The sequence below is a fragment of the Corylus avellana genome, chromosome 1, assembly GCF_965113065.1.
Source record: "Corylus avellana chromosome 1, dhCorAvel1.hap1.2, whole genome shotgun sequence".
Classification (NCBI taxonomy): Eukaryota; Viridiplantae; Streptophyta; class Magnoliopsida; order Fagales; family Betulaceae; genus Corylus; species Corylus avellana.
In genome coordinates, this window is record NC_142490.1 from 13,012,272 (window position 1) to 13,022,998 (window position 10,727).

Below are 10,727 nucleotides of genomic sequence, written 5' to 3' on the forward strand. Positions count from 1 at the left end.
GATGGGAGAGGAGATGAGTGGTGAAAATTGTGAAGGAGAAGAGCTCTATTTATAAGAGAAAATCAAACACTATTCTACCTTCAATTTACAATTATACCCTCATTTTACTATTTCACCAACCCTATACTATTTCACCAACCCTATACTATTCTACCAACCCTATACTATTCTACCTATACTATTCTACCTTCTTATTCTACCATCCTTATACCTACCATTTACTATCCTATTATTTCACCAATTACCATTCTCTAATTACCACTCTCAAAAATTTCCCAAGAATTTATATCATTGCCTAATATGAATATTAATATAATCATAGCATAAATTTAATATCTCTAAAATAAGACTTTAAAAATCTGGGGTGCTACAGAAGGTGAGTGAATCAATCCTTATTTCCTCACCATGTGAGTTCCATAAGTCATTTTTCAATGACTACATATATTTTTTGTGCCCTTGTTGACTTTTTTGACTATGTCATAAGACGGAGGTCTTTATGTCTGCTACTCTAGTATGCTGCCTATGACTATGATTGATGCAGTCTAAAGGGACATAACTGGGAAAGCGATTGGACCAAAGTTGAGTGGCATGAGTGCGAAGGGAAGACTATTCGATAACACATTTCTGAGTGTATTCACTGTCGACAGGTTAAGGCGCTATATGATAAATAACGACATAATCATGAATACATTATGGTATTTTATGGGTAGGTCAAGCATTGTTCTGAGTTAACTCAAGAGGGATTAGAGATGTTTGATATGATGTGTTCGAATGAGTCTAGGGCATAACGAGACATTTTTATTTTTTATTTTTAAGGATGTTGCTATGCTGGTCTTGTTGATAAAGATTTGGTATAGTGCTCACAACCTTCTTATGCAAGTGTACTCGGTGGTCGCACAATCTATTTGCAAGTATGAATAATGAAAAATACATTGAGAGATGCATGACCGGGTCGTGCCCATTGTGTGTGAGTGGGAGATGTTGAAAATAAGATAGACGTCCACAAAAGGCACGTCTCTACGTGTACAAAGCCAAGTGACACAACACTTGGCTTGTAAGTAGGAAACTGACATTATCAATTATTCTAAAAATAAAAAACTGCTATCTTCATTTTAAATGAGTGATAGTATAAATACTCTCCTATAGAATAGTTTGAGAGACGGACGTATGAAAAAAAAGGAGGAAAAACATAAAACAATTCTCTCTTTCAATATATTTTCATTGGTGCTCTTAGACTGTGGATTTTGTAAATATTGCTCTAGTAATTTCTGGTAGCGTATTCCATCACTGGGAAAAGGAAGAAATTCATTGGAGAATTTGATTGCAGTGCAAATAAGGTACACTGTTCTATTCTGCTGTGCATATTAATTTTTTTTAACAGTATCAAAAATTACCTGGCCCAATGGAATTATGGAGGCACCTCTATTGAACAAACTCTATGGATTCTCTCTTACATGCAGGTGACTTATTGCGCTAAAATTTCATAAACATGCTCCTAAGGTTCAAGTTCCACAAAACTGCAACCCAAGTCCTTCCTAAGTCCTCTCTCTTTCATCATAATCCTCCCTTTCGCGACATCATGCCATCTTCCCATCTCTGCATACAGGTTGGACAGCACAACATAGTAAGCACTATTCTTCGGCTCCGGTTCTACAAGCTTCCAAGCTGCAAACTTTCTGAATTCCAAATTCCCCTGATCTCTAGAACTAGCAAGCAATGATCCCCACATAGCTTTGGTAGGCTCAAAAGGCATCTCTCTTATTAATTTGAAAGCGTCTTCAAGACATCCAGCACGTGCATAAAGGTCAACCATACAAGCATAATGTTTGATACTGGGTGAAAACCCATACTTCCCACCAATCAAGGAACCAAAGATTCGCTGACCAGTATCTACTAACCCCGAGTGACTACAAGCACAAAGCACCCCAATCACAGTCACTTCATCAGCCTTGAATCCTTCCTGCTCCATTATATTTCCAATACAATAATCCTATGTACGTACGTATGAGTGAATCATAAGTCTCTATTGCCAAGATATATATATATATATATATATATATATATATATATATATATATATATATATATATATATATATATATATATATATAACATGTTACATAAGTTGAGAGTATCTTTCAATTTTCCCTGTGAAGTGCAATCAAAATTAAAATGGTGACAGTATATATATCTAAATTGAATTCCAGTCGCTATTATTTGAGGCGTGCGCCAATTAAGTGCTTCTATTCATGAGCGTTTCTAAATCAATTGAGGTGTTTTTTTTTTTTTTTTTTGGCCAAAAACGCTCCAAATAACCATATCACTAAAACTTTTTTTTTTTTTTTTTTGTAGTGTAGGCAAGTACGTTGAGCTCTCGTTAGACATTAGCAACAAATTTGATTCTTTTTAATGTTCCTTAGATCAGGAGAACACCAACCGTGGCAAAAGTGCTACCTTAATATAAGGTAGCACTTTTGCTTCACTTAATGTACATTGTTTTAAGGATATAGAAAAGTTTTTTTCTCTTTTTTTCATTCGTCTTTGTTTTAACATTTTTTTAAAAGAATATTTAAATGATATAAAAAATGGATAAAAGAAACTATTGTAAAGTTTATTTTAAAATTAAGTAAAAAGTAATTTAGTTTCCTAACTTTAAGGGAAATTGGTGCTAAAGCTCTTAAATATTAGCCATTTATGTAAGAAGCTGCAGATTAATTATGTGATTAATCTAGCGAACAATTAATGGTGCAAAATCAATGTGTTAAAAAAATAAAATAAAAATAAAAAATAAAAAAAAATAAAAAAAACCTGTTAAGGAATCCGTTAATCTCAACTTAATCATACGGAATATGCCGTCTTGAGACATTAAATCTTGTTAAAGGACGGAAAAATCAAAAATACAAAAGTATAAAAACTAAAAACTAAATAATAATTTATAATGAATTAAAATATAAAATTCAATTATTTTATTTTTTTCGAAAAGAATGAATGATCGTCGAGCCACACTTAGAGATGACATAGTAGTGTTTGTGGATGAATCAGCCACCTCTGAAGCTCATAGAAGTGGCCGAGCTACCACAAGAGTTTTTTGGGGTGGCAATGCCACCCTTATGAGTTTTGGGGGTGCTAATTTGGCACCTAAGGGTGGTGATTCTCTACAATTTTTTTACAAATTTTTTTGGAAAGTAAAAGAGAGAAAATTCGATTTTAAGAAAACCTAAAAAATACCAACTCATTCTTAAAAAAACTTTGGTTTGAAAAGGAGCTGCAGTGGGGATGGTTCGGAGAAAGGCCGAGAGATGTTGCCTTTTTTTAAATTGTTGTAATCAAAATGATAAAAACTAAACTGAGAAGAAATTTTGTATATATTGCTTAATCTCAATCAATTTACATGATGGGTATTTATACATAAAAAATGGTTTACATAGCCGTTGCAAATTAATGTTAAGATCTTCTATACATGGAAATTATTTATATAGAATGAATGTTAATGTTGCTGGTTGGGAATTTGTCTTTCTCAATTGTTTTATGACCGTTGCACAGATTTATTTCCTCAACACTCCCCCTCAAGTTGGAGTGGATATTCATGACACCCAACTTGCCAAGTAGGTAATGGAATTTTGTTGTACCTAGCGCCTTAATAAATAGATTAGCAGGTTGTTGAGTGGTAGGTATGTGAAAAGTTTGAATTATGCCATCTTGCAGCTTTTCTCGAATGAGGTGGCAATCAATCTCTATATGCTTTGTTCTCTTATGATAGACAGGATTCGAGGTGATGTGGATGGCCGCCTTGTTGTCACAATACAATTTTGCTGGTTGTGAATATGAGATATAGAGGTCCGCCAACAGTTGTTTCAACCAAGTAATTTCACAGCAGGTTGAGGCCATAGCTCTGTATTCTACTTCAGCTAAAGAACGAGATATTGTTGTTTGCTTTTTTGTTTTCCAAGATATTGGTGAGCTTCCAAGGAATATACAATATCCAGTGATTGATCTTCGAGTGTCTCTGCATCGTGCCCAATCTGCATCACAAAATGCGTGTAATTGAATGTTGCTTGTGGCTGATAAGAGAATTCCGTATCTTGGAGACTGCTTGATATAGCGTAACACTCTGTGTGCTGCATCTAAATGGGATGTGCGTGGTTTGTCCATAAACTGACTCAACACCTACACTGCATAAGCCAAATCTGGTCTCGTAATGGTTAAATAAATCAACTTACCAACTAGTCGACGATATGTTGAGGGATCAACAATGAGGTCTCCATCATGTTTACTGAGTGTTAAATTTTGCTCCATGGGAAATTTGCTAGGCTTGGCACTAAGAAAGCTGGTATCTTCAAGTATTCCAAGAGCATACTTTCTTTGTGATAGAAAGATGCCTTTCTTTGAACGAGCTATTTAATACCCAGAAAATACTTTAGGTTGCCCAAATCTTTGAGTTTGAAATGGTCACCCAAATGTTTCTTAAGTTTCTGAATCTGCTCTAAGTTGTTGCCTGCAAATATAATGTCGTCTACATATACAACAATGGCTGTGAAGTTACCTTTGTGGGATCGGACGAATAGTGAGTAGTCTGCCTTGTATTGTTTATATCCTGCACTAATGAGAATGGAAGAAAGTTTTGCATACCATTGTCTTGAAGCTTATTTAAGCCAATATAGGGATTTGTTGAGTTTGCAAACTCTAGTCTCCCCCTTTCGTCCGAAACCAGAGGAAGGTGCATGTAGACTTCTTCGTTAAGGTCACCATGAAGGAAGGCGTTGTTGACGTCAAGTTGATGCAAGTGCCAACCGCAGGAGGCAACAAGGGCAAGGAAAGAGCGGACAGTGACCATCTTAGCAACAGGAGCAAAAGTCTCCGTATAATCAATGCCAGCTTGTTGGTTGTAACCTTTAGCCACTAAGCGAGCTTTATATCGTTCCACAGAACCATCTGGGTGATATTTTATTTTGTAAACCCATTTGCAGCCAATGGGTTTCTGTCCGAGAGGAAGATGGATTAGAGTCCACGTCTGAGTCGACTCTAGAGCATCTACCTCAGCACGCATTGCATCTCCCCACTTGGAATCCTGCATGACCTGCAAGAAAGACTTTGGCTCTTGTGCAAGAGAAATAGCAGCACTAAAGGCATGATGGTGGTTAGAGAGACAAGCATAAGATAAAAATGCGTCAAGAGAGTAAGGGGTACCTGAGGAACGCACCAACGCTAATTCAGATGATTGAGTGGTACGAGATGGTAAAGCATGTGCAAGATGAAAATCACGCAAGTATGCAGGTGGCTAGGTCGACTGAGTAGATCATCGAGTGACAGGAGGTGGGAAAGAGGTAGTCTGAGTGGCAGAAGGGACAACCAAAGCTTCAACGACAGGTGACAAGGGGGTAAGGACATCATCAGGGAGGTCAAAAGGAATAGGTAAGACTTGCGAAGATTGTTTAGGGGTGGTTTGGGCAAAGGGGAAATGATCTTCATACAAAAAGACATCACGAGAGATAAAGGTTTTGTGGTTATCAAAATTATATAGACGATATCCCTTTTGAGTATAAGGGTAACCTAGGAAGACACGTCGTATAGCATGAGGGTCAAATTTGGATGGATTTTGAGAATGAGTGCAAGCAAAGCACAAACAACCGAAAACTCCTAAGTGGTTGTATTGAGGTTTCGAGTTGTATAACTTCTCATATGGAGTTTTGCCTGATAGGAGGGGAGTAGGAGTTCTATTGATCAAATAGGTAGCGGTTAAGATAGTGTCTCCCCAAAAACGTATGGGCAAGTGGGCTTGAAAGAGTAAGGCTCGAGACATATTGAGGAGGTGACGATGCTTATGTTCAACAACACCATTTTGTTGTGGATTAGAGACACAACTAGTTTGATGGATGATGCCTTTGGCGGAATAAAATGATGGAATAGTGAATTCAGGACCATTGTCACTACGAATTATTTTGATGGCAGATTTATGTTGCATCAAATAGACCTATGTACATCGGGTGTAGTCATCAACAATAGTCAGAAAATAATATGCCCCATTAATGGAAGGAGTACGGTAACCACCCCAAATATCAACGTGTATTAATGCAAAATGTGTGGTAGAGGAAATTTGACTTGTTGAAAATGGAATACGAGTTTGTTTTGCTAAAGGACAAACAAGACACTGTTCTGAATTTGAACTACAAATTTCAGATACATTATTGGAAAGAAAAGACAAAACTTTATTGGAGAGGTGACCTAATCGGCGATGCCAAAGCTTTGGGGTTGACTTTGCCACCTGACACCTTGCGAGTCTCGTGTTGGTGAAGTAATATAGACTATCTTGCTCAGTGCCCAAATCAGTCATCTTCGTCGAGCGAAGGTCCTGGATGAGACAAAAAGCAGAAGAAAAAATAATGAGACAATGCAATGTGCGACATAGTGTACGCACATAAATGAGGTTAAAGTGAAAAGTAGGAACACAAAGAACATTATGAAGAACAAGTGATGAAGAAAATGTCACAGATCCAATGTGTGTTACGGAGGCATATGAGCCATTAGGTAATTGGACAGTACGACCATGAACAGGATAGGATTGGGTCAAGGCAGTGGGAGAATAGACCATATGATCAGTAGCACCACTGTCAAGAATCCGTAATGAATCATCACATAAGACAGAAGACGTACTTGAGAGAGATGGTTCGGTACTACCTGCTTGGTGGGCCATGAACTGTTGTGGAGTAACATTATTCAAAATTGCAAGTAGTTGTTGACATTGATCAGGTGTAAAAGGGAGGCTGCTGGTAGTGGAAACCTGATGAGCACGGGGCTTAGGACTGGAGCTTGAGCTAGAGTCAATCTTGCGACAAGTAGGAGGAAATCCATGAAGTTGGTAGCACCGCTCAGTAGTATGACCATCACGACTATAATAAGTGCATTTTGGTCTTTCCTTCTTCTGAAAGCCAGATCGATTGTCCTTCCATAGTGGTATAGTAGCTTTTGCAGCTAAGGCAATGCCTTCAATGGTGGGTGGGGTGGTAATGTTGCGTTGGCGTTCTTCTTGAAGGACCAAGGCATATGCACGATTGACTCAAGGCAATGGTTCTATTAAGAGAATATGTCCCTGAACAGCTGCATATAACTCATTGAGACCCATGAGGAACTTTATGGTACGCTGACATTGTTGAAGTTGGAGACCCTCTTTTAGTGCGCCACAGGTGCAAGGGGCACTGGGTTGAATTGAGGATAGTTCATCTCATAACCCTTTTAGTTTTGTGAAGTATGTGGCAATAGGCATGGTGCCTTGAACGAGGGTGTTGATATCTTGCTCTAGTTGAAACATGCGAGGACCATTCACTTGAGAAAATCGCTCTTTAAGATCCAACCAGATGTCCCTCGCATGGTTACAATAAATAACATTGGTGCAAATGTCATTAGAAATATAATTTAATAACCAAGATTTTACCATATCGTTGCAACGGCTCCATTGCGAAAAATCTTTGGAGGAGGTTGCTGGTGGAGAGATGGTCCCGTCAATAAATCCGAGTTTGTTCTTAGCGCTAAGAGCCATTGTGATTGCTCGGCTTCATGTTTGATAATTTCTCCATTGAGAGATTGAGAGGCCAATACCACACCCGGATGGTCGGAATGATGGAGGTATAGATGATGATTGGGATCTTGGGAAGGAGGTGTGGAGCCTGTGGGAGTGGTGGTTTTCATCTTTCTTTTTTTTTTTTTTTTTGTGACACTAAACTACTTGTAGCTTAGGGTGATGTGTAACCAGCCTAAACTACATGTAGTATAACAGGGAGGCAGATTGGGTTGTGGGCTTTTGTAGATAAAATGGGCTTGGACAAAAAAAAATAAAAAATAAAAAAAGAGTGAACTACTAGTATGGTGTGTAGGTTTAGTGCAAAAGAAAAATGAATGGTTTAATGGGCTTCACTTATGGGCTAGGGATCCAATCAAAAAATAAAAAATAAAAAAATAAAGGAAATATAAAACTAAAAAAAAGAAAGAAAGGAAATGGATAAGGAACGATTTACCTAAAAGCCAAAAAGAGGTCTTCTTCTTTGTGCAATTACAGAATGCTTAGAAATCAGAGGACGTGATGGGCGACGGAGGTGAATCGGAACTGGCAGAAGCTAGTGTTGTCAGACCAGAACAGGCCAAGAAAGAGCAGGAGTAGAAACATTGATCGAGGGTCGGTGGCTATGACGTGGGTATGCGACGGGAATGTGAGGACCGGCTGCTGCAACACCAATAATTCACGGATTGAGCGTGGGTTGGAGTGGGGAGGGCCTCTGAGCAAGGATTGAAGCAGAAAAAATCCTTGGGGAGTGGATTGGTGGCCTTTGGCCAACGAGGACCACTATGATGGGCGGAGGACAGCTTTTGACCGGCAAAAAACAGGTAAGACCAGCACCCAAAGTAATTGGGCAAGATATTGCCGAGACACTGCAAAAAAAACAAAGTGCAGCAAGCATAAAATATATATATATATAAAGACTGTTTTTCAATTGTAGAAACAAAGTTTTTTCATTCTCTCAGAATCTACACTATGCTTTGATACCATGATAAAACTAAACTGAGAAGAAATTTTGTATGTGTTGCTTGATCTCAATCGATTTACATGATGGGTATTTATATATAAAAAATGGTTTACATAGCCGTTGCAAATTAATGTTAAGATCTTCCATACATGAAAATTATTTATGTAGAAGGAATGTTAACGTTGATGGTTAGGGATTTGCCTTTCTCAATTGTTTTATGACCGTTGCACAGATTTATTTCCACAACTCGAAAGACACATATGTACGTGTTAATGATTTTTCATTTCTCTTTTTAAATAAATTGAATTTCATGATGTGGCATAATGCCATATGTCATGTTCTGATTTGGTGGTCCCATAAAGCCTTTTTTTTTTTTTTTTGTTGCGATGATCGATCCCTTACTTCATTCCCTCCGTTACTTCATTCCCTCCCTAGCTCCCTTATGCCGTATTTGAGGTAAACAATCTTTGAATCCAATTAAAAAGGGTGAGGGAAAAGAATTTAAAGAATATCAAGTAAAGGATATATATAAAGATGGGAAGATTCAAACAGATATATATATATATTATACCCATTCACCCATTCACCCATACGAAAATCCATTAATTTCAAGTTGATTGGGAAAATGTTTAAGTTACCGTTTGAGCTCATGCAAATACCCCATAACCACCTCCTGGATGTAGCGGTTGCTCTTGCTTTGGTTGGCATTTCTGCAGCTGCCTATTTATATTACACCAGAAAACCCAAAGGTATGAATTAATAAGCATCTTCTCACATTGTATAGTAGGATGGCTCGATAAATTTTGAAGTTTAAGATGATAAATTTAAGTGAGATATTTATTTATTTATTTAAATACTAATTAAATAATACTTATTTGAATAAAAATCATTATTCTCATTTTTGGAATGCAAAATTACAGAATAAGTTTTATCTTTTGAGCATTTTAAATCTTTTCATCTTTCCACCTCATTATATATATAATTAAGAGCATTCCAATATATTGAATATTCTATTGCTTTGTAGACAGCATATTTAATCTATTTTTTTAGTCTATTTTTCAACGTAATTAATCATTAGAGAAAATTTAGTTATTTATTATTTTCTTTAAAGAGAGTGAACATTATGACATTAATTCATGTATTACACTGTGACAAATCAGATAATTTTCAGTCTATTTTTTCCATTAAAAATTAAACAATGCCCAAGAAGTCAAGCACTACATGTTGAGAAAAACGAAATCATGAATAAGGAATTGTGGAATGGGTTATTGAAGTATTTTTGGCATTGAATTTCCATTACAGCCTCTCTCTCCCCTTCTCTCATTTGTAACATGAGAGACCACCTTAAAGTTTTATGACCTAATATATATATATATATATATATGCTTGTAAATTTATAACATGGACTGTCCATGACAACATAAGTGCCCTTCACGTATGTTATGAGAACATGTCTGCATACATTAGCCTGTTATCCATTTTATTTTACGGACTAAGAGTACTAGTAGTAGCTTTTATAAATCTCATTTTCTCTTTCTCTAAATATAAATAAAACTCTTAAAAGAACACTTGATCAAATAGATTATAGACTCGTTTGATTCTTTTCTAAACCAAGGGAACACTTCCCTTGACATTCTTTTAATATAAAATAGTTTTATCTCTGTTTTTTTTTTTTTTTGGGATGAAGAAAAAGTTTTATCTTTCCACTCTATTTCATCTAACATTTATTTGAAAGAATATTTAAATGATAGAATTCGTTCATTTTCAACCATCTTTTAACTATTTTTATAGTGAATCGACGAATTCACCATTGAATTTATGTGGGCCCACATAAATTTAATGGTTGACCTATTGAATTTGTAGAATGAGATGGGAATGAGATTAAAAAAATATTGGTATGAATCATTTTTTTTTTTTTTTTTTGCTTCATTTCTCTCCTCTATCATTTAATTTAAATAATACTTACATGGCATAAGAAAATGATAAGGGAATCTATTGTATAGTTTATCTGAATAGCAAAGAAGAAAATAATTTGGTTCCCTATATCAAAGTAAAATTTAAGGGAAGTTGTTGCTAATGCTTTAATAATCGGATTTGGCTTAAGTGTTTAAATTTTATTAATGGTTTAGATTTTAATTTTATTCTCTTTTTTTTTTTCATAGAAAACTTGAAACAAAATGTAAACCGTTGAAACAACAAATATATTATAAA

At 36.2% G+C, this 10,727-nt stretch overlaps 1 pseudogene; it reads right to left on the reverse strand.

Annotated features, from left to right (window-relative positions):
- Positions 1-1,495: 1,495 nt before the first annotated feature.
- Positions 1,496-1,969, reverse strand: LOC148587954 (pentatricopeptide repeat-containing protein At4g02750 pseudogene; annotated as a pseudogene).
- Between the last annotated feature and the right edge of the window lie 8,758 nt (positions 1,970-10,727).